The sequence below is a fragment of the Hyaena hyaena genome, unplaced genomic scaffold (assembly GCF_003009895.1).
Source record: "Hyaena hyaena isolate Hyena2069 unplaced genomic scaffold, ASM300989v1 scaffold_417, whole genome shotgun sequence".
NCBI classification, from domain to species: domain Eukaryota; kingdom Metazoa; phylum Chordata; class Mammalia; order Carnivora; family Hyaenidae; genus Hyaena; species Hyaena hyaena.
The window spans coordinates 932,698-958,448 of NW_024081050.1; positions in this window are offsets into that span (position 1 = coordinate 932,698).

The window sequence follows — 25,751 nt, forward strand, 5'->3', positions numbered from 1 at the left end:
TATAATTAAAAAAAAAACCCAAACCAACAAGCCGAACATCTTGAGGAATTCTTTTTCAAACACAGTACAAAATAATAAAGAATTAGGAAAGGGGGGGCACCAAACTCAGTAGAAGAAGAGAAAAAATAAAAATCAGGGCAGAAATAAACAATATAGAAACCAAATAAACAGTTGAACAGATCAATGAAACCAAGAGTTGGTTTTTTGAAAAAATAAACAAAATTGACACACCTCTAGCCAGACTTATCAAAAAGAAAAGAGAGAGCACTCAAGTAGACAAAATCATAAATGAAAATGGACTGATTACAACCAACCCCTCAGAAATACGAGCAATTATCAGGGAATAGTATGAGAAATTACATGCCAACAAATTGGACAACTTAGAAGAAATGGAAAAATTCCTAAACACACACACTACCAAAATTCACATGGGAAGAGATAGAAAACCTGAACAGACCCATAACTAGTGAGGAAATTGAATCAGTTATCAAATATCTCCCAACAAATAAGAGCCCTGGGCTAGATGGCTCCCCTGAGGAATTCTACCAGACATTTAAGACAGAATTAATACCCATTCTTCTCAAACTATTCCAAAAAATACAAATCGAAGGAAAACTTCCGGACTCATTTTATGAAGCCAGCATCACTCTGATTCCCAAGCCAGACAGAGATCCAGCAAAAAAAGAGAACTACAAGCCAATATCCTTGATGAATACAGATGCAAAAATCAAGATAACAATATAACAGGATCACTTGCAAATCGAATTCAACGGCACATAAAAAGAATTATCCACCAAGATCAAGTGGGATTCATTCCTGGGTTACAGGGCTGGTTCAATATTTGCAAATTAATCAATTTGATACATCACATCAACAAAAGAAAAGATAAAAACCATATGATCCTGCAATAGATGCAGAAAAAGCATTTGACAAAATACAGCATCACTTCTTAATAAAGACCCTCGAGAAAGTTGGGATAGAAGGAACTTACTTAAACATCATAAAAGCCATCTATGAGAAGCCCTCAGCTAATATCATACTCAATGGGGAAAAACTGAGAGCTTTCCCCCTGAGATCAGGAACACGACAGGGATGTCCACTCTCACCACTGTTGTTTAACATAGTGCTGGAAGTCCTAGCATCAGCCATCAGACAACAAAAGGAAATAAAAAGCATCAGAATTGGCAAAGAAGAAGTCAAACTTTCACTTTTCACAGATGACGTGACACTCTACATAGAAAACCCGACAGACTCCACCAGAAGCCTACTAGAACTGATCCAAGAATTCAGCCAAGTTGCAGGGTACAAAATCAACGTACAGAAATCGGTTGCATTTTTATACACCAATGATGAAGCAACAGAAAGAGAAATCAAGAAACTGATCCCATTCACAATTGCACAAAAAACCATAAAATACCTAGGAATATACTTAACCAAAGATATAAGAGATCTGTATGATTAAAACTATAGAAAACTTATGAAAGAAATTGAAGAAGACACAAAGAAATGGAAAAACATTCCATGCTCATGGATTGGAAGAATAAATACAGTTAAAAATGTCATTACTACCCAAAGCACTCTACACATTCAATGCAATTCCAATCAAAATTGCACCAGCATACTTCTCGAAACTAGAACAAACTATCCTAAAATTTGTATGGAACCACAAAAGACCCCGAATAGCCAAAGTAATATTGAAGAAGAAAACCAAAACAGTTTTCACCATCCCATACTTTAGCCTCTACTACAAAGCTGTCATCATCAAGACAGTATGGTATTGGCACAAAAACAGACACATAGACCAATGGAATAGAATTGAGAACTCAGAAGTGGACCCAAAAGTATACAGCCAACTAATCTTTGAGAAAGCAGGAAAGAGTATCCTATGGAAAAAAGACAGCCTCCATAATAGATGGTGTTGGGAGAACTGGACAGCAACATGCAGAAGAATGAAACTAGATCATTTTCCCACACCATGCACAAAAATAAACCCAAAATGAATAAAGGACCTGAATGTGAGACAGGAAACCATCAAAACTCTAGAGGATAAAGCAGCAATTTCTTACCTGACACATCCCCAAAGGCAAGAGAATCAAGTGCAAAAATGAAGGGTTTGGGACCTCATCAAGATTAAAAACTTCTGCACGGCAAAGGAAACAATCCATAAAACTAATACGCAACCGACAGAATGGGAAAAGATAGTTGCAAATGACATATCAGATAAAGGGCTAGTATCCAAAATCTATAAGGAACTTACCAAACTCCACACCTGAAAAACAAACAATCCAGTGAAGAAATAGGCAGAAGATATGAACAGACACTCCTCCAAAGAGGACATCCAGATGGCCAACAGACACATGAAATGATGCTCAGCATCCCTCCTCATCAGGGAAATACAAATCAAAACCACACTGAGATACCACCTCATGCCTGTCAGAGTGGCTAAAATGAGCAAATCAGGGAACTCTAGATGCTGGCAAGGATGTGGAGAAACGGGCTTCCTCCTGTACTGTTGGTGGGAATGTAAACTGGTACAGTCTCTCTGGAAAACAGTGTGGAGGTTCCTCAAAAAATGAACAATAGAACTCCCCTATGACCCAGAAATAGCACTGCTAAGAATTTACCCAAGGGATACAGGAGTGCTGACGCATAGGTGCACATGTACCCCAAAGTTCATAGCAGCACTCTCAACAATAGTGAAAACATCGAAAGAGCCTAAGTGTCCATCAACTAACGAATGGATCAAGAAGATGTGGTTTATCTATACCATGGAATACTACATGGCCATGAGAAAGAATGAAATCTGGCCATGTGTAGCAACATGGATGGAACTTGAGGGTGTTATGCTGAGTAAAATGTTAGAGAAGGACAGCTACCATATGTTTGCACAAATAGAAGGATTAGGAGGAACTTAACAGAGGACTGTGGGGGAGAAGAAGGGGGGAAAATAGTTGGGGGGAGGGAGGCAAACCATGAGAGACTGTTGAATGCTGAGAACGAACTGAGGACTGATGGGGGTTAGGGGGAGGGATAGAGGGGTGAAGCGCATGGACGAGGGCACTCGTGGGGATGAGCACTGGGTGTTATATGGAAACCAACTAGACAATAAACTATTTTTAAAAAACCCAAACATTTTTAAAAAAAAGGAAAGCGGGGTCAAGAGTTAAGAGACTGAAAATGAATCCAAAAGTTCCAACCCTCACCTCGTAGAAGTATCACAAAAATAGATTAGTGAAAATAAAAGAGAGAGGTTGTTTGAAGAGTTCACCAAGTGACAAACCAAATAGAGAAAAAAATTACACTTCAGAGTGTCATAAAACTTTAGAAAGACCAAAGATAGGAAAACAATTTCTAACAGCTATGAGAAAGTTCAGATCACCTGCAAAGGAATGACTATCAGTTTAAAATAATTTTTCATCAATAACCTTGGAAATAAGAAAACAATTGAAAATATTTTCAAAATGTGAAAAAATATCTTAAATCTGGAAGCAGATACCTAAGCAAACTTTCATTCTATAGTAAGGATAAAAAAAGATATTTTCAAGCAAGCAAGGAGACATAAAGTTTACTAAGAACTCTCTTAGCAGGAGGGGAAGAGCTAGAATATAATAAAGTCCAGCAAGAAGACAAGTGAATCCAAAGATATAGTAGAATATAGGAATCGAGGGTGAACAAAGAAAATGGTCTCAATATGTATTGTGTACAAAAAAATCTAATTAAAAATTTATTAAATTGTAACTAAAGCTACATATGAGACCTTAGGTGAGAAGAGTAGCTAAGACAAGTAATTCTTGTCTTCTTATTTGGGATGAGAAAGAATAAAAATACTGGTTAATTCTACAACATTCTGTAAAAATATACATTTGAAAGCTTACTAAAGGTAAACACTTGGTGAAGAAAGACAGTGAATAGCTTTAAAGCAATAGAGGTCACTTGTGGGAATGAGCACTGGGTGTTATATGGAAACCAACTTGACAATAAACTGTTTGTAAAAAAAAAAATTAAAAAATAAAGCAATAGAGAGAAAATAGAACAAAAAAAATGTACTCAAACCAACCAAATGCTCAAGAGAAATAAAGCAATGACATGGTAAGAGAAAAAAATAAAATGTAAAAATACCTGTAATAAACTATGAAGTAGTTTTAATTACACTTTTAACAAGATTGATCTAATACTAAGCAAAGAACTCTGAATTCAACAAATAGGAATAACACAGCTTTTAGTCAAACAGACAGAACAGGTGCAAAAGCTGATTATATATTATGCCCCAGGGGAAGCCTTGTCAAGACTAATATTGCAGAAGTCATGTCACTGACTGCAGTAAAATAAAAATAAAAGTTCACAACAAAAATAGAGCCTTCAAAAAGACCAGATATCTGGAAATTAAAACAAAACAAGTAAAACACATCCATTTAATTCATGGATCTAGTGGAAGTAAGTATTTAGAATAGAAATAGAATAGCATTTATAAGATATTAACCAAAGTGGTATGTAGAGAAAAAGTTATATCTTTAAGTGGCTTATTATACAACAAAATTTTAAAAATAAACTAATCTTTTCACCCAACATGCTAAGAAAAACCCAGTGAAAAGAGAAGGAAGAAAATAAAGATAACAGCAAAATTTAATAAATTAGAAAAATACACAAATACCCAAAATAGAGCTGATTAACAAAACCAAAAGTCAGTTCTTTGAAAAGTTTTATAAAGTAATACTCTGGGGAAGAAATTCTTTGAGAATAGAAAGCACAGATAAATAGAATCTGAAATGAAAACAGACATAAAAATATTATGAAAATTTTGTACCAAGGAATTTGAAACATAAGCAAGCAGAATATTTTAAGGAAATTTTAAATTATAAAAATGAACCCAACAATATAGGCCAATAAACATAAAAGAAATGGAAACAGAAGACAAGGATATTAAGAAAAGGCACCAGACCCAGATAACTTTATGGGTGAGTTCCAGCAAATCTTCAAGGAATAGATAATTCTCATCTTATGCAAACTGTTCCAAACAATATAAAAAGGTGGGAAACCACCCAACATATTTGTAAGGCTAGCTTAACAATGATATCAAAACCAGACTCTGTTCATAAGTCAGATTTGGTATATACTTTTTGTTTGATATGTGTGTGTGTGTGTGTGTGTGTGTGTGTGTGTGTGTGTGGTGTCTGTGTGTGAATTTTATTCATAGGTAGTAAATTATGGTTTTTGTTGTGAACATAATAGGATTGTTCTTTCTATTATTTATTCTATTTGGTTATCACTGCTTCAAATAAATTACTAACTATTGAAAATAATTCTAAAAATCAGCATAACCCTAGTGGCGTTTGATAGGAAGAGACACTTTGCTCTTGAAGGGATTTATTTAGTTTCATGCTTAATTTCGATAGTTGTCTCATAACTTTAGGGTATGTAATTTGTATAGTGTAGACATAGACTCTGATTTATGTGCTTTTTATTTGGAAAGAAAAAAAAAGGGATGAGAAAACAGTCTCTAAGGTCCCAGCCATCATGCATCAAGATCCCCTTTCATCTTTCTACATGTTACAGATACTTCATATGTAAGCTATAGAGAACTATACAGATGTTAGTCATTACAAGAATGGTCACTCTTCTGTGACAGGATTGGAAAAGAGTTCTGTCTCCAATCCTAGGGAAATAACTTTCTCTTCATAGTTCCTTTTCTGTCCAGTGCTTTTTGAGACCATTGCTGGAAAAAGAACTAATATATGAGTTGCCACATTTACTGTTCATGAGTTACTAGGAGATTGAGTTGGCTCTGGCCAGGGGCACACATATTCTCTGAGCTACCACCACTTTTTCTTGCCATTATTGTCTTTCACGTTCCTATAGACTCAGTGTTATAAATGGTGAAGTGGCACCACATATACACATAAAGTAATAAAAAGAACATATAGCATTAGTTCTGGGTTCAAACTTTGACTCTACTCTTTTCTAGTTGTGTGACTTCAGGCAGGTTAATTAATTTCTCTATACCCCCAGCTCCCTATTTATGAGATATATAGAACATAATATATGCAAAATTATTTAGCACAGGAGAATATAGAGCATAATATATACAAAATTATTTAGCACAAATTTTTTTTCTTTCATAGTTTATTGTCGACTTGGTTTCCATATAACACCCAGTGCTCACCCCAACAAGTGCCCTCCTCCATGCCCATCACCCCCCTTCCCCACTCCCCCAACCCCTGTCAGCCCTCAGTTTGTTCTCAGCATTCAAGAGTCTCTCATGGTTTGCCTCCCTCCCTCTCCCCAACTATTTTTTCCCTTCTTCTCCCCCATGGTCCTCCATTAAGTTTCTCCTAATTCACCTATAAGTGAAAACATATGGTATCTGTCATTCTCTGACTGACTTATTTCGCTCAGCATAACACCCTCAAGTTCCATCCATGTTGCTACACATGGCCAGATTTCATACTTTCTCATAGCCATGTAGTATTCCACTGTATAGATAAACCACATCTTCTTGATCCATTCGTTAGTTGATGGACTCTTAGGCTCTTTCCATGATTTGGCTATTGTTGAAAGTGCTGCTATGAACATTGGGGTACATGTGCACCTATGCATCAGCACTTCTGTATCTCTTGGGTAAATTCTTAGCAGTGCTATTGCTGAGTCCATAGGGGAGTTCTATTGTTCATTTTTTGAGGAACCTCCACACTGTTTTCCAGAGGGACTGCACCAGTTTACATTCCCACCAACAGTGTAGATGGATAGCACAAATTTCCTTAGGTATTGTAAGTATTCCATATATGTTGGTTTCCTTATACCTACTTTATAAGAAATCTTGGATCCAGATGACTTGATAACAGTGTCTTTATGAAAAATTTGTTTTGAATTTCAAACAAGCAATTTACAAGTTAATTTTAGAGTCATTAACAGCAAGAAGTTTCCTGTAAAGTGCTTAGCATCACTGCACTTAAAATTTTGGAAAAAAAAAATTAAATGTAGTTACTAACCTACGTGCTCTTTTGAATAGGAGCCGAATCGTCATCTGGTACATGTTACACAGCAGACAATCAGATATTTGAAGAATGAAGGTAACATTTATGTGTACGTGATTATTAACAAAAGTAATTAACATGATTCAGCACTTCCTAGTTTACAAAGCTCATTCACTCTCACAAATTTTATGTGTTCACCAAAACCTGGGGAGGAAAGTCAAAAGAAATATCTTATCTCTATTTCATAGTTGAAGATACTTGAGTCTGAGAAGTTTTCAGTGACTATCTTAAGGTCACAGTTAGAGCTTAGAACATAGGTTTTGTTGATTGTTTTTGCAAAGTTCAGCTACTTTTCTCATGGTGTCTTATGCTTTGGGAGAGTGTGTGGAGTAAACATAGTAAGAATAAGAAGGTCATTTGAGAGTAATTTGGCAGTATCTCCAAGTCGAAAAATGTGCAAACCCAGCAGCTCTCTTCTAGGTATATACCCCAGGGAATCTTTCTACAGGTGCATAAGGATGCATGAACAAGAATGCTTATTGGAACATTGTTTGATAAAAGCAATAATTGGAAGCAACTTAACATCCATCTGAAGGAGAACAAATAAATAAGCTATGCTCTCTTCATAAAATGAAATGTTATACAATGTTTGAAACAATCAGCTAGCCCTCAGGAACATGATACTGAGTTACAAAAAGAAATTTTAGAATTATTTTTTAATTTTAGAATTATTATTTTTACATAATAGTGTTTATGTAACATTTTTTAAAAGTGAAATGACAAATGCTATTTATCTAAATACCAGAGACTATTTATCAAGATACATATTTATGCCAGATACTATTTATCTAGCAAATACATATAACATACACTTGTTATAAGATAGAAAAATGTGACCTATAAGGATGTATACCAATCTCAGCATAATGTTTGCTCCTGGAGAGGAAAGAGGGAGATTAAGAAGGAGAGCAAAGGTGGCTTTCATTTTATCTGTAGTGTCCCCTTTCTTTTATGTAAAAATAAGAAACATGATATAATGTTAACTTTTGTTAATTTCTGGTATTGGGAACATGATGTGTTTGTTTTATTATTTTCCCTTTTAATGCATTATTTAAGCTTTTCAAAATTAAGAAAGAGAAAAAATACTCACTTAGATTGGAGCAGTATATTAAAATAATTAAGTGCATAAGTGTCAGAGACCACATTTGAATCCCAGTTCTGCCCATTTCAGTGCTGTTAAAATGAAATAGGTCTCCATACCACCACATTTCTCAATGTCTTTAATATGTTTATGTGTATTGTGGACCTTTAGAAGGAGAATATAGCATTCAGAATCTCCCAAACTCATTTGGTCATGGAGTAAAAGTTTCTCAGAACCCAGTCTAATGGAGCCTGCCTTGCAGATATTCCATATTTAAGTGTTAACTTAAATGATCAGTTGTCTTCAATATAGAAAGGGTCTCCCTTCATCTCCTTCCTGTTTAATCAGTCTTTTCTACTCCCACTGTCTCTAACAAGATAAGCTCTGTTAAGATAGCAAGGCTCATTTGATGTGGGCAATTCTTTAAAAATATTAAGATCTTTTAAAAAAATGTTTATTTTTCAGTAGCATTTGTTATTTCCAGCTTTGGGCAATGTCTGTTAGATGTCTGGCCACAACATTAAGTCCAATTTCCTCTCAGTTACTCAGAAATCCATTTTCATTTATTTTGTTCAGGGTTCATGCTTTGTAACAGCATGTGGATCTGCCAGGCTTAAGTTTCCTAAAGAGTATCTTAAGCTATGGCTTCCACCATACCCACAGGTGCCTTGCTTATTCCTCAGGAATTCCCCTAAGAGACACTTCAGAAGGCGTCACACATGCCACACACATAATATAATCTTATTCTTGCCCCTCCCACTCATCAAACTCTATAGGCGAATGTCTAACAGTAGGATTTCTTTGATTTCAATGAACTTGTTTTATTTTACTCAAGGCTTACAGATCTCTGTTGTAATGCTGGTTTTAGCCTGAGTCTGGAGCTGTATCCTGCACATTGGGAATTAAGAGTTCTATTCCAGGTTCTGCCTCTGACCTTGGTCTCCATTTGACCTTGGGTAAACTCAGATCTCCTGGAGGGCAAGCTATCCAGACAGAGAACATTTAGCTATGGTTTACCTTGGATTTAAAATGTTTCCCCCAATGATTTATGTCTGTGACATGGTCTCATTTTATATAACCCCAAATTAAGCCTCACTTGTTTCCCTTGGCCTCTTCAAAATCACCAGAGCTGCTTACTCCATATATTCAAGTTTTGCAAAATTCCCCAGGATGTATCCCCTTATATGTAAGAAAGCCAGCTCTGCTTTGTCGATTAGCTTGGTGATCCTTTGGGCCTCTTTTGGGATTTCAGAACTTACACTCTCATAGTAAAATGTGCCAAAACTGACAGATAGAAAATAAGAATCAGCTCTTTAGAAATGAGAGGGCCCCTGAACTCACTTCTTAGAAGTTGATCCCTGAGCTCTAGGTCTTTCCATAATGAGCTCTGAGTACAGCATAAGCTGTATTAGGGCTCATAGCTACAATGACCCTGGACAAATCTCTCCCCACCGAGGATGTATAATTACTTTCAAAATGCCAACTGATCAGTTTTAAAAGCCATTGATAAACGCTTTGTCTTTTTAAATTAATTTGTCTTGTTGGGTCATATCAGAAATATATTTCTATGTGTACCTGTCAGTGCACATATAATATTCATTGAGCCCTTTCCACAACTACCACTTCGCAATGAAGGAGACAAGCAAAGGATAGAACTAGTCTATGCCTTCCAGGAATTTCCAGCATGGTTGAAGAAACTTAACCACAAGAAACAAATAGAAGGTTAGTTAATATTCGTTAGTATTGAGATTTGTGTGAAGGAAACACACAAATTTGTGCTGCCAAGCATCCGACCACCCCTATAGACTGAAAACAACAACAACAGTAGCATAATCCATTAATAAGCTTCAAAAGAATTGTAACAGTTAGCATTGTCAGGTGTGTATATCTGTGTAAGGATGAGTGAGTATATTACTGAGGCAGTTTATGTACCCAGAAGAGCTACAAGAAGACTTAGATGATTTGGACTGTCATGATACCTCACAACTGTCCATAAGTGATGAAAGTTTCTGATGCTTTGAAATTTTCATGAAATGTTGGGATGGATGAATGACCCATGACACTGAGAAATAGGACAAGAATGGTTAACATCTTGGCCTTCATCCTTCTAGTCTTTGAGGTGATGTAATTTAGTTGTTGGATTATCTGTTCTCTGAAAACTCAAGTCCATGTGTGCCTTGGCTTCTTCCAGAGAAATGCTTCTGAGATTCTTGACACACTGTGACAGGCCCCATCATGACCACCTCCAAAGACTCCATCCTTGCTCAATTTTGGATGATTTTCTTATTCTAGACCTAAGTGACCCAAATCATTATTGATGTCCTGGCAGGAGAATTGCTGACATTTTTCCAGATTAAATAAGATTTAAATGTGATCATTCAGGTAGTATGCTTTGAATTTGAGGGAACATGTTTCTACTTCATGGGGATGGGGGAATCTGTACATACTCAGGAATGACAGTAAAGTTAAAAGCATTTCATATCACCCTTTCCTTCCCTGTTTATTTTTCTGAAGCTGTTTTTAAAAAAGTAATCTTGGACTGCTTCACGGAGGCCCATTTTTCCCCTCAAGTGTCAAGTTTTATTCTTAAAGCAGTATTTCTTGGATAAATATAATTCAGATACATGTCTATACAGGCCAGTGAAGTGGAGCATTTCAGATAATTCAAATGGCAAAAGATATTTCCCCTCTATTATCCAAATATTTTAGATGAATGTGTTAAAAACCTTTTTGTTTGAAATTATCTAGATCAAGAACTCACTTCCCCATATTATTTTACTTGAGCAAAGGGTGTATATATCTTTTGTTGAGGATTATTAACCATAAAACCACCAGCATTGGAATTTTAATTCATTTTTTCCCAGTTTCCTGTAGAAAGAGAATTTAGCAAAACATTTGTGTCCTTCTTTACCCCATCATATTCTCAGAAGCAGCTGCTGTTGCCTTGGCCACAGTACAGCATTTATTTGCTGATTTGGGGACATTTATGTCCAATGTTGGCTGAGCTGTGGGGATGTTGAACTTCTTGGAATATAAGGCTATAAGCCATGGCTTGTGAGGCACCTTTGAACAGAACACCCTTTCTAGTCTGTAAGTACAGACCCCTGGCTTTCCACTCGCCACAGTCTAGACCCAGAGGAGGCTCTGATGGCTTTTAAGTACAAGTGAGGTGGATAGACTAAGGCCAGGCTTTCACACACAACTTTCATGAAGCAAGGAATCTCTCCTGGATGTCTTCAAAGATCTAGAGACTGACCACCTATACATTCTTATTTGTCTGACCAGCCTTTGGACTTAGTTGGGGAAAGAGAGACACAGTTGGGTCAAAAGGACATTTCTGGACTCCTTCAGACTTGATAGTTTTAACCCAACCCAATTCATCCACAAAGACTTACTGCTGGCACTCAGTTAAGGAACAAACAATTTTCTATGCTTCCTGCCTTGGGAAAGCTGCCATAGTTCAACTTGATATTATCCTGAGAACCTTGCTAAAAGATGAGAGAACTCTGACAATGATGCAGTTGGAGGCACCACATCTGTGATTTAAGGCTCTGCTTTAAAGCCTTCGGTGGTGGCCTATGATCTAAAATTTCATTTGTGATCTAGTCCTTGTCTACCACAACCATTTTATCTCTCACAACTGCTTGCCTAGTACCTTATAGGCCAGCAATTCCAAAACACCCCAAATCTCCACAGTCTTCAAGCAAATCCATGGTATTTCTTGCTTTTTGTGTTTTAAGTGTTCTTTCTATCTGAAATGTCCTCTTCCCAGTAAATGCTCATCATCTTCCTGCTGTAGCCCTCTTTGTCCCCTATCTTATTGTTAAGACCCTGCACAGGTGTCATTTCCAAAGAAAGTCCTCCCTGAGCCTGGTCTATCCAACCTTATCCCTATTAGTGGGTATACACATACCACATTGTCTTATAGCTGTTTGGCTATATGTCTGACTCTCCCACATCATGTCTCCTTTACCTTTCTTTTTCTGATGCCTGTCTCAGAGACACTCAAAATAGATGCTGAGTACACTGAATGAACAAATAAGTTTTCCTGTGTGGGTAGGAGATAATGTTTTTTGGTTGGGAGTTTTATTCAATGGTAGGTAGAGAATCAACATCATAGTAATAATAATAGTTATGTTCTATCTGAACAGTTATTATCTGTTAAGTGTTTTTAATACATGTAACTCTTACAATAATACTATGAGGTAGATACCATGATTATTCCTATTAGAAGATAAGGGGATAATTATGATAATGATAATAATTATGATAACAATACTAAAGAATTTAAAATAAAAATTATAAGAGAACCACATAAGATAGAAGTTAAGTGACTTTCTTAAGACCACACATAATCACAAAAAGTAGAACCTGGAATTACTATGCAATGCTAAGCATAATATGCTAAATCAATTACATCTTATAATTTGAAGATGGGTGTAGAAACTGGTCATATTGGAAACCAATTGAAATTCCCTACAATGATTAGACTTTGAATGACTCTGCTGGGAAAACTCTAAAAGCAGTTAAATCAAGAAAAACCTTCATTCAGTTTGGAGCTGGCAGAGTCCATGTACACATGGGCTCCAAAGGCAGGAACAGCTTGTTAATTTGGCATTTAACTACCAGAAATTTCTATTAACAATTACTGGGAAGAGTAGTTGATGCATAATAATGGCCCTTGAGTATTGCTTGGCCATGATGTGCCTTCTGAATCATCAAAGAAAATTGAAATTATGCTCATTCTAAGTTTAGTATTGCCTGTCTTATTGTTCTTGAAAGTCTTTGTTAGTAATCTCTGAACAAAATAGGTCCTTTAAACTATCTAAAATATTTTAATAACCAGAACCCCCCCAAAGAGAAAATTTATTATTATTTCAAGTCTGGTTATTTTTCCTTAAAAGGTAAGTATTGATGTAATTTCTAAAATACAAATTCATAAGAAAATAGGAGCTCATAGTAGCTTTTGGTTATTATATGCTTTTCAATTAACAGATAACATTTGCTCATTAATAAATATTTACCAAGCATCTACCATGTGCACAGGCATTGTGTTGGGTACCGGAGTTACGGGTATGATTAAAACAGATACAATTCCTGCTCTTCTGTAATGAGGGAATCCATGAAAGTTTTGATGTTAAAGAACAGAATTATGATTTTCAAAGATGAATGCTATCATTGTTTAGACTAAGACGCCAAGGTCACAATAAATAAATGGTACAACTAAACAAGCAAACTGTAGAAAAGGAAGAGTGATTTGACTTGGGACTAAGAGGCAAGAAAGTGTGGTGATCACTTGGAATGGATAGGTAAGCGGAGGGCATGTGGTCTTGTAATGGGAGATATGCTTTGGTCAGATTTTGGGGTCCTAAGAAGTTTGGGCAGTATCCTGTAGAGTGGATGGAAAATAGACTTTTGTCTATATGCCAGTGCCTTGGTACTATCTGCATGGAAAGCCATTTGAGGGAACTTTAAAAGGTCCCTTCTGCATTTCAGAGAAAGTAGTGTGAATGTTGGAGGAAGAATGGTAACTGCAGTGCAATGAATGCATTTGTCACCCCATCTGTTGAAAATGGAAAACCATCAATTAGTCAATCAATCAACAAAGATTTATTGATTATCTTCTATCTTGAATAAAGGATTGCTCAGAGCTGGGCTGGGCACTGTGAAAATAAAGAGGTCTACATGTCTAATGACTTAGTATCTAAAATATTAGACATTGTTCTTACAACATAGCTGTGAGGAAGTATATCCATGGTATAGTCAGATTGCAATAGAGGCTCAAGAAGAAATCTTGACCTTACTTTATGCATCAGGCTTTAATGTAAGGAAAATATGTTAGTTTCCTGTAGGACAATTCAACAGCAATGATGGAGAGCTAGAGAGAGCTCTTGCAACATCACTTAAATGTCTAGTGACAAGACATAATCAGTGCATTGGGGAGAGAGGTCAACAGCCTGAAACTATTATCCAAGCAGGCACTCAGTAGAGTGCTGGCCAGGCAAAGTGCACATGAAGAAGTATGGGCTATGAATTAAAGTTTTTAGGGTCTCCAATTCCCTTCTCACTAAAAACCTTCAAGTCAAGGGTCCAAAGTTGAATTGGCTCTGGCTATGGATTGGCAGTTCACTTAGACCACTGGAGAGCTGGGATTTATTCGCTTTAAAGTTTTCTCCAAGACATGTTTAATAGGCAGATGTAAACCTATATGTTCTCCTTCCAACAACTCTTGGATCCTTGTGTTCCTTGATGCTAGCACTGCTTTCCCAGGGTGTCTTTAGCAACATAATCTTTACTTTGCCGAAGGAGAAGGGCCTTTGGCTTGCATGCTTTCCCACCACCCTGTCAATTATTACGTCTGTTTTCTTGAAATGGCTTGCTCCAATTGTTTATTTATTATGGGCCTTGTGGTCAGCTGAAAACATAGTTTGCAGTTTTTTTGGTAACATTTAATGTTTTCATCTGATTAAAGAAAAATACATGCCAAAGCTTGAAAAATTGAAAAATACAGGGAGGTATAAAAATGAAAAATCAAATTAGTCATAATTCCATCATCCAGAGTTTTATCACTTTTGACATTTTACAGTATTTTCTCTCAAGCTTTTTGGTTATATATTTAAATATATATATATATTTATGGCATATATATACATATATATATAGCATGTCTTCATGTCTTTCTAAACAAAAATTTAATGGCTATAGAATTTTGGTTGATTTTTATTTTTTTCCATTTTAACTAACATAGGTATCTAAATCTTTATCCATGTTTCTTTAGGAATAGATTTTCATAAACGGAATTAGAAACTTGATTGTATAAATATTTTGAATGACTGCTGATAGATATAAATATACCAGTTTATCTCTCCACAAGCATAATAATGCTAGTGTTCTTTCACTATACCCTTACTACCATTGTATATTATTAATTTCAATTTGATAATTTAATAAAGCAAACATAGTTTTATTCTTATTTTAAATCCTGTTTTTGGATTACTAGTGAATTTTATAACCTTTTATAGAGAAATGATTCTAGAAGTCTTGGTCCTTATTTTTCTGTGCTTACCTTTATTTATATTCTGCTGATGTTGAGTTCCTGGCTTCCCTAAGTAGGGCCTCTGCACCTTTTTTTGATTCATATGACATATTAACTCTGTGCACTGCATGTTTTCTCTTCACTCAACAATCATGCAGTTGTGAAATATTTATTGAGAATCTAAAATATTTTAGGCTTCTCATTCTAGAGATAGATAGATGAAAGTTGAAGATCCCTGACCTCTAGAATCTCATTGTATGTAGAGGCAGCACACACACATAACCTGAGAAATAAAATGCAGTGTTTTGATGCCATGTGGTTGACAATACCTAGCCATTTCCTTTAGAAAGCTTAGACTCTCACTGGCTATAGAGAACAGCATAAAGGTTATTATACTATTATAATACAATAAATCAGAAGCAGCTTAAAATAGTGGCTTAGGGAGATGTCTCTGAAGCCATTGCCTGGGTCACATTCTGACTCAACCACTAAATTTACTCTGTGATTATGGGCAGGTAAATGAGCCATTTTGTTCTTCAGTTTTCTTATTGGGAAAATAGAGGCAATAATAAGCTGTTTCATAGTTTCGTGCAAAAGATTTGGAGCAAGACCCAGTTTGTAGTGAGTGATCAATATATGTATCATTTTATTTTAAGAGATATGATATGGAAAGCACAGTTTGTTATTGGAGTGTATAAGAGGGGCTTTTTATCTAAACTTATAGAATAGGGGCAGGAGTATGTGTGTCAGGGAAGCTCCTTTTGGAGAAAGAAACAATTACCTGAAACCTGAAAGATGAGTACATGATGTGACATGTTTGGGAAAATGCAATGGATCGTGTAAGTGTATGGTAGTGTCGTTTCTATGAAGAGGGAAGAGCAGATGCAAAGTTTCAGAAAAAAGAATGAATGGCTTTCAAAGTTCAGTGTTATTGGAATATAGAGCTTGAGGGTTTTTCAGCTATTTGTTGTATAAAAACCCACCTTAGAATTCAGTGACTTTAAAATACAATGGTTAGGAAAACAACAGTACAGTGACACCTGGGTGGCTCAGTTGGTTAAGCTTGAGTTCAGCTCAGGTCATGATCTCACAGTTCCTGGGACCACTGACAGTGCTGAGTCTGTTTGGGATTCTCTCTCTCCCTCTCCCCTCTCAAAATAAATAAAATAAATTTAAAAAACCAAATAACTGCAAAAATTTCATCAGAAACCACAGAGACTAGAAAAGAGTGAAATAATTTCTTTGAAGTGATGATGTCATTAAGAAAACATAACAGTCCTAAATATGCACATACCAAAAAAAAAAAAAAAGCATGAAGCAAAAACTGATGGAACTAAAGAAGAAATAGAAAAGTTTTCAATTATGGTAATCTTTTTTAAAATTAATTAATTTATTTTGAGACAGAGAGAGTATGAATGGGAGAGGGGCAGAGGGAGAGAAAGAGAGACTATCAAGCAGGCTCAGTGCTGTCACTGCTGACACACCACTCCATCTCATGAACTATGAGACCATGACCAAAGCCAAAACCAAGAGTCAGAGGCTCAACCAACTGGGCCACAGGTGCCCCAATTCTGGGAATCTTTAATACTCTTTTTATCAATAATTGACAAAACAACTAGAAAATAGGAAGAATATAGTCAACTTGAACATTATCAATACAGAAAGTACAGGCATTAAAAGAGTAATAACAATGCTGTGCCTGTAAATTCAACAACTAGGATGAAACGAACCAATTCCTTGAAAAACGCACACTGCCAAAACTCATACCAGAAGAAATATAAAACAGAATAGTCCCATATATATATTTTTAAAAATGAATTTGTGAGTAAAACCTTCTAGCAAAGAAAACTCAAGGCCAGATGGTTTCACTGGCAAATTTTATCAAACATCTTAGGAGGAGATAATATAAATTCTATAAAAACTTTTCCAGAAAATCGAAGATAATGGAACATTTCTTCATGTCTTTTATGTGGATAATATTACTCTAATACCAAGACCAGACAAAAACATAACAAAAAAGGAAAAACTATAGACCAATACCCTCATGAACATAGGTGCAAAAACCCTCAACAAAATATTAATGCATCAAATCTGACCATATCTTTTTAAAAAAGAATATTGGTGTTTCTCCAGTGGTGTGCTGTTAAACCATTGTTTGGACAACAAAGCTCTGATTTGTAGTATTTTCCAATTTCCATATTCTCACCATGGCAAATTTAAAGCTACCCATGTGAAGTTACTAATCACAGAGCTGGAAAGAGATGAACATAATCAGCTCTCGTGAGCCGGTGGAAGCTGGCTTCATAACCCATGTTTCAAAATTTCATCTTTGTCATAAGGAAAATGGGAAACATTTGAAGCTTTTAAGCAGGAACAGATTTTTGCCTTAGAATAATCCCTCTTGCTTCAGACTATAAAAAGGATTAGAGGTGGGCAAGGTTGGAGATAGAATGACCACTAATGAATTGCTCATTAGCATTACTAAGAGATGGTCATAGCCTAGGGCTGGGTTGTGGAGTCTGGGATGGAGAAGATGTACACTTGTGAACCATTTTTAAGATGTAACCTCAATGAAGCATCAAATTGATTGTAGGATATGAGGCAAAAGCAGAGTCACACACCCCACCTAGGAAGGTCCTTGACATTATCTTTGACAGGCAGGGGCACACAGAGCTGCTCCTCATGGAACAGATTTCTTTTTCTGCAATTTCTCAATTCCATGACAATGGGTAGCTGCTAATCTACAGAATAACACTGGTTTTGTTTTGTTTTGTTTTGTTTTGTTGAGAAAGAGAGCATAAGTGGAGAAGGGGCAGAGAGAGAAGGGGACAGAGGATCCAAAGCAGGCTCTGCACTGACAGGCTGACAGTAGCAAGCCCAACAAGGGGCTCAAACTCAGGAACCCTAAGATCATGACCTGAGCCAAAGCCAGATTCTCACCTGATGAACCATCCAGGAGCTCCCAACACTGGTATTTTTTTTTTTTTTTAAGTTTTACTCAAAGCGAAGCTCCTGCCCTTCATGATCTTTCAGTTAGTTGCATCTCTAAGGCTCACTATTGAATGCCTACTTGCACCATGCACTGTTCTAGGTATTTGAGATATAGCATTGAATGAAAATACACCTCTGTTTTTGTGGAACCTATATTCTAACTGTGGGATGAAAGGAAGGCAGATGATAAAGATTAAATGTAATGTACAAGTAAGTGATATAAGGTGGCCAAAAGTAAAGAGTATTTCATAAAACAAAAATGTGGAGTAGGGTAAGGAGAGTTCAAGAGTGATGGGGAGCAGGACTGTAGAATTAAGTATGGTGGTTACAGACAGACTCACTTAAGCAGGAACAATTGAGCAAAGTCTTGGGGAGATGGAAAAGCTATCAGGAGGGACTTCATTCTTGTCGTTGAGATCAAATATGTCCTCTCTCATCATAAACTTGTCTCAGCTACATTTCTGTAGTCATTATGCTGTGTTACAAAATCAAAATTCTTTATTCTCTCTATTTTCTCTGATCTATTGTGGAGGTGGGCTTAGGTGCACTTTCCATGTTTCTGTGGTATTCTCAGCACCTCTTGACTACAGCACTGCCCCCAGAGGGGTGCGACTGCCTCTTTCCTTGGCTGTTTTTATCACTGGACTGAGAACTCCTTAAGGACTTTGACTATCCTATCGAATTTTGTATTCTAGTGCCTGTAGCCCACCTGGCATACAGGAAGTGTCCAATACACATGCCATTAAGGGATTGATGAATAGAATATTCTAACAAGTCTCTAATTGACAAGTAGTACCAAGATTTGAAATGAACCCTAATCATAGGATTTGATGGGAAGTGATCAGTTTAATTGTCTGATTTCATTATCATGTCTTTGTCCCACACATGTGTTTTTGTCATTTCTGTGTGAGCAGCTATGAAACTGCAGATCAGAATAGTATTCAAGTTTATGACTGCGTGTAAAAAGCCCATTGTGTGTATGTGTGTTTCTAAACTAATACTAGATATACAGTTTCTTTGGCAAGAAAGAGAAAGAATATAATAGTTTTATCTGAGCCCTGAAGTACCAAAGTGCTAGATGCCTCATCAGTGCTTGCTTAGATAAGAAGTAAGCAAGACAAGCTTAAAGTTAGGAACATTTTAAAACTAAAGCAGGCAGTGTTGTTTTTGTTTGCCTATTTATTTTATTTCTTTTTTTTGGAGGGGAGGGAAAGGAATAAAGAACTTTTCAACAATGACTGAACTGCTTGAACTACTTTGGGCATATAGGGTTCATCTTTGTCTTTTGACTTTCAAAGATAGAAATGTAATGATGCTATCAAATGACAGTTAAAACACATACACATACACCCATGTACGCAAGTACTAATTTGGACTGGGGAAGAAAATGTAAAGACAGGACAACTTGAATGGTGGCTACCAGAACTACATATGCTGTACAGAACAATTGGCTGACTATGGATCTGATATGTTAACAGAGCATTTTATGGCTCTTGGGAAAGTAAAGTTGAGGGATCCATGAGAGGCCAAGAAAAAATTTCCCTTGGAGGAGGAGATTGTTTGCCCTGAACACCCCAGTCTTGTCACAGTTCCAAAGGAGTGAAAGAAGTATGGATAAATGAAGGAAGATCTTGGAGTGCCACATAAATAATTCTTCTGAATAATAGTCTGAAGAATTAGTTCCAAGATGAATGGTAGAATATTGGTTCTTGGGACCTTAATGAAGTTTCCACTTCAATACTGTTCCAGAAATCAAGATATCCATTGTAACCAATGACTTACAATCTAGTGTACAAAGTGCCAGGAAATGAGTATGAACATAGTGCTTTGGGATTAACAAAAGTGGTAAGCACCTTTGGCTTTGGGATCCAGAGAAGACTTCAGGGAAGGAGCAGACATTGACCTGTGTCTTGAAGAATGAGTGGGTATTGGCAAAATGAAAACTGGCAATAGGATCGGGAAGAGCATTCTAGACTGAAGAGCCTACCCAATGGCATAAAATGGTGAGAAGTCCTACCCTGATCAGAGACATATGACAGTAATAATATTTTAAGACAAAATGTGTGAGGAAAGTCGGGAAGGGAAGAAGACATGAGAAAAGAACAATGGAATATGATGTCCAAGGGGATGGAAAGTGTGATTGAGGAACTCTTGTTGTACCACACAAGGTGTTTGGATTTTCAAATGCTTTAGAGGCATTCCCATAGTGACAGTTACCACTTATTAAGTGCTTATTTTTCTAAACTAGGTCAGAGTTAGACATGAAGGTGGAAGGGTAGATGCAGACATAGGGAAAGGAGGATACCAGATATTGTGATGCCCACAACCTGAAAGTTATTTGCAGAAGGGATGGTACAGAGTTATCAGTACTGCCCTCATAAGTAAGGAGTTTAGGGGTCAACAAGAACAGGCAGGAAAGCAAAGAGCATTAGTGGGCGATTTTAAAGAATGAGGCTGGAGTTCTACTCCTGTAAGATTTATTATTTTTTTTAATGTTTTATTTATTTCTAGGAGAGAGGGAGAGAGACAGCGTGAGCAGGGGAGGGTCAGAGAGAGAGGGAGTCACAGACTCTGAAACAGGGTCCAGGCTCCGAGCTGGCAGTCAGCACAGAGCCCGATGCGGGGCTCGAATGCACAAACCGCGAGATCATGACCTAAGTGAAAGTCGGACGCTTAACCGACTAAGCCACCCAGGCGCCCCTACTCCTGTAAGATTTAAAATTCTAACCCCTTAGCCCTGCCGGGGAGTAAGTTTCTGTTCCTATTTTTTTTTAAAGGTCAGTCCCTAGCATCTGATACTTGATAATCACAGAGCTTTTCAACCCTAATTGGGGCAGAGTGGTGGAGGTAAGAAAACTATGACCAATAAATGGAAGCTTCTCTGATCTTCCCATTGGTGTATTGTATTATTTGCTACAGATCTCAAGCTGTATGCCTCCCAATAGTGCCAAAAGTCAGTCGTGTGTGTTGCGTGTCCCTACCTTCCTTCCTCATATTTCCTCAGAAGGAAGGTGGGAAGGTGGGAAATAATCTAGGGCAGGGCTTCTTCAACTGCATTCAGAGGACTGTGGGAATGCTAGGGAATTTTTAATTATTTTCTTCCTTCAAGGATAACATTGAAAAAAAGTGATTTTACTAGTTGAAAAGAAAAGAATTATTTTTTCATTGACAAATCAAAAGTATGTGCATGAAATGAGTTTTCTTATGTCAGAATTTTTAAAACTCAAGTCCATAGATTCTTAGGATCCTAAAATAAATCTGTAGGTATCAGAAATAATTTTTTCCCATAAAAGAGAAGTCAGAAGACTATGGCTCACAGGTTACATCCAACTCTCCACTTGCTTTTGTAAATTCAGTTTTATTGTAGTTTAGCTACAACTCATTTGTTTATGTATTTTCTGTGGTTACTTTCTGGCCACAAAGATAGAGTAGTCTCAACAGAGAGTATATATACCATAAAGCCTAAAATCTTTAATATTTGGCCTTTTATAGACAAATTAGCCAATCTCTGCCTTTAAAGATGCTTTATATCACTGAGGTTTAAGATATACTGATCCAGGCATCAAATGCTTATTAACTAATTGGAGTTAGAGTTATGCATCTGGCATCTGGCATTCCATGTCCAAGCTTTGGGCTCTACAGATCTCGTTTCACGTCCAGGCTCTCCCATCTATTAGCTGTCTGACCTCTACTTTCTTACCTGTAAAATGGATGAAATAAGACATCTACTTCACAGTAAAAGCCTATGCTTACTTTCTCATCCAACTCAAGTTTAGATATTTGGGACTTGATTTCTGGACAAAGGAGTTCCAGCAGGCTGCATAGGTTCCTTGAAACAGAGACCTATATTTTACAAATTCAACAGACTCCACTAAAGCCTGATGGCAAGATTTTACTGTTCTCAGTATGCCTGGGATACATAAAAAGAACTCAAAAATTAAAAAGCACAGTTTTATCTGTTACTGTTGTCCCCAAGACCTGTTTCTGTTTTTTATAGAAATCTCTTACTACCTAAACACTCATTACTCAAATATTCACCCAAAAAAAAAGCACCAGATATATAGATGCCAGCAAAATTGTTGTCACTTGTGATTGTAGATGAGAGAGCATCATAATGTATTGTTATTGCATCTCATTATTTCAACCTGTTATGTATTATCATTGTCATCTTTCCCATATTAAGTGATGATGTCTCCTCAGAAAATAGAAAGCTTGTAAAGAAAGTTGGAAGGTCTGAGACACTTTGGAAAGTCCATTCACTGGAACAAAGATTTGAAAGTATAAAGCTAATTAAGAAGGGTAACTTCATAAAAAATATGCTTAACATAATTTTGTCTACATTTACTCTTATACCATTTTTCCTATGCAGGAGAAAATATTTAAAAGTTATTAAAGTACTGTTGGTTTATTTGTGCAGATATCCTTAATGGACTGAAATGTGGCTGCTCAGTGATATTTAGAGATGTTTGGAAGTTATTATTGTTGTTGTTTATTAAAAATAAGGGACTGTAGGCTCCCCACTATCTGAACATTTGCTGTCCAACAGGCTTTTAGGAATGGGTTAAGTTCAGGTAAAGAGGCAAGCTTGTACTGTCCTCTAGGAAATTGAATCCCTGTCTTGTTCCCATATGTGAGCCTCTTCCTTGCTAACCTATTCATGCTCAGGCTTTGTATCGTTTTGCCAATTGCCTCCCAAGAACTAGAATCATCATCTCTGGTGGTGGATGGGCCCCTGCTCTCCAGGTGCCAGCTGTCTCTGCCTGTTGCCTGGTTTCTTGGCATAGCCTGCTCTTGTAACCTGCTAATTCTTCTCCTTTCCTTTTTCCAAATGTGTCTCCTTTGAAGCTGTGCATGCCTAGACAGAAGTCCCATCCTTTAGTCAAGCAAGTTCAAGTATGCATGCTTGCCTGTTCCCAACATTCCCTTTCAATATGTTGCTTCCATGGGTCAGGACATGCTGCGCTCTGCCTTGGGCTTCTCTGGTGTCCATTGCTTCACTGACCTTCCCCCTGTTGTCTGCTGACATTCCTTCAAGATTCTGTTCTGTACATGGGTATGAACTCTCTCACAGGTCCTTCACCTGGGCCCAGCTTCCTACCTTCACTCCTCCCAGGTGATGGTTCTGATTCCAGATCCCTGCTTTCCCAACTATCTGTATCACCAGCTGCAATGAACAGAGCAATGCCTAATCAGGTTCAGACACAAGCCAGGCTACCCTTTGGGGATTTGTTTGCTTCTGATGTCCTTTGTTGGTTAATTTTAAACTGATTGGTTCAATATAAGATGTTGGATAGAGAAACAGGTAGCTCATGGGTAATATGATACAATGTGACTCAAGCTTGAATTTCTGTAACTATAAGCCATATGCAATGATCTCAGTCATGGACCCCAATCATACAAAGCATTTGTGACATGAAAAGTTTGGAGATCTAACTTTCTATTTCTACTCACTGGATGTGTGAACTGTCCAGGCCTCAGTTTCCTTTTTCATAAAGTAAGGGAGATAATGCCTACTTTAGAAGATTTTTACAAATATGTAAAGAACCTAATACAGTGTCTTGACCCAATGATTGCACGATGCCAAGTAACTATATATAGGCCTTTCACTGGCTCCAGGAATTTTTTTTTGGTAGGCTTTACTTTCTACAACTGCAATAGGTCCCAGATGTGTAGAGGTGCCTGGTTATTCTACACTGGAGTTCCAGAAATAAGATAGTGGAGCACCAAGACGTGTCGAAACTAGAGCTTATTCAGATATAGAAAGAATCATACCTGTCCCTCTTATCCAAGTTCCCTTTCCTAAGAAGTACCTTTCCTCCTTTCTTTTCTCCCCATTGGTCTTTCTCAGCATTGAATGGTCTCATGGCTTGAAGCAAATGCTTTGTTCCAGATTAGCTTTGCAGTATCTCTTTAACTATTCCTTGCTTGGCCGTCTTACCTTTCCAGCTAGAAAGATTTCCTTTGCCCTTTCACATCGGAAAGAAAACCTTTTATAGAAAGAATATCAGAATTGAAGTCAGGAAACAGAAACCAGAGCAAGATCCACTCCTTTACCAGTTGAGTGATCCTGGAAAGTAATTTTATTTCTCTGCATGTCATTTCCTCAACTCCCAGATTTTGAAAGTTGAAAAACTCTATACAACTATTTACTGAAAGTTATTTCTCTTAACTGGCTTCAGAACCTTGCAGAGTTCTAAAAAAAGAAACTCAATAATATATTTATTGGTAGATGAACTGAAGAAAACCTACGATGCTCTAATCCCCTGTAATTGACTCAAGTTGGATTTCCCAAATTAATGGGCTGACGGAGATGGAGAATGATGTATGAGAAATATGTCAGATTCAAAGATCCCTGTTGATTTATCTCAAAATCTATTGTTTCCTTTCTTCTTATCCACACACACCTTATTAAAAGTGAATAAAGCCTTTAGAAGCTTTAGTCTTTTCTTCTCATGGTAGCTGTTCACCACTTGATGTTTTAGTACTCTAAAGAGTTGGTAATGGTTTTTCAAGTGGCATGGACCAAATAAGCCTTTTAAGTGAGCTCAGTGAGTGAAAATTCACTGTCTTTGGTCTTTGCATGAGAGAATCCCCAAAAGACTGACCTCTCATAGGAGCCACACCCTTCTCCCCAAGTCCACGTCATTCCTGTCTAGCTTACAGTTCACTCTGCATCTACTCTGCTTCCTTCCCCATCAGTTCTCCCAATCTTTCTCCACTTACTGCACCACTGGTGGTCTGGGCTGTGTGGCCCAGATGTTTTCCCCAAGTGATTAGAAGGTTACTTTTCAAGTGTCTTCATAGAGCAGATGTTCCCATTCATACCCCCCTCCCTGCACACCCCCTAAATGCTGAAACCTTTCTCTGCCCCAGAGAGTACATAATGTTGCTGCTGTGTGTTTGATCAGGAGAGTACAGAGCGGGAACAAGAGAATCACACACTGATGACTGTTTGGCATGCAAGCTCCTGGGTGTGTGTGTGTTCCTTCTCCCTTTGTTCCCATTACAGTTGTGAGCAGATGTTCTCAACTGGCCCATTGGCTGTTCTTTCTCTGGCCCCTTACACCAGTGCTTCATCCTATTCCCCTGCTTCAGGCTAATCACAATTTGCCCAAGACTCTAGTATCTTTCTTCACTTAGGTAAACCCATTCTCTTTACTTCATCTGGAGCTTTCCTTGCTCAACTTGGGAAATCCGTATGACATAAAGGAGTTTGCTTCTTTTTTTTTTTAATTTTTTTATTTTTTTTATTTTTTTATATTTTTAAAATTTTTTTTTAAATTTATTTATTTCTAGGAGAGAGAGAGACAGCGTGAGCAGGGGAGGGTCAGAGAGAGAGGGAGTCACAGACTGAAACAGGCTCCAGGCTCTGAACTGGCAGTCAGCACAGAGCCCGACGCGGGGCTCGAACCCACGAACCGCAAGATCATGACCTGAGCGAAAGTCGGACGCTTAACCGACTAAGCCACCCAGGTGCCCCTAAAGGAGTTTGCTTCTAAGCCCAAAGTTCAGTCACAGGTTGCTCCCTACCCTTTGCTTACCTGAATCTATTATTTAATCTACCCTCTGCTTCCCTTCTCAATCCACCTTTCCTCCCAAGCTCCAGCCCTAC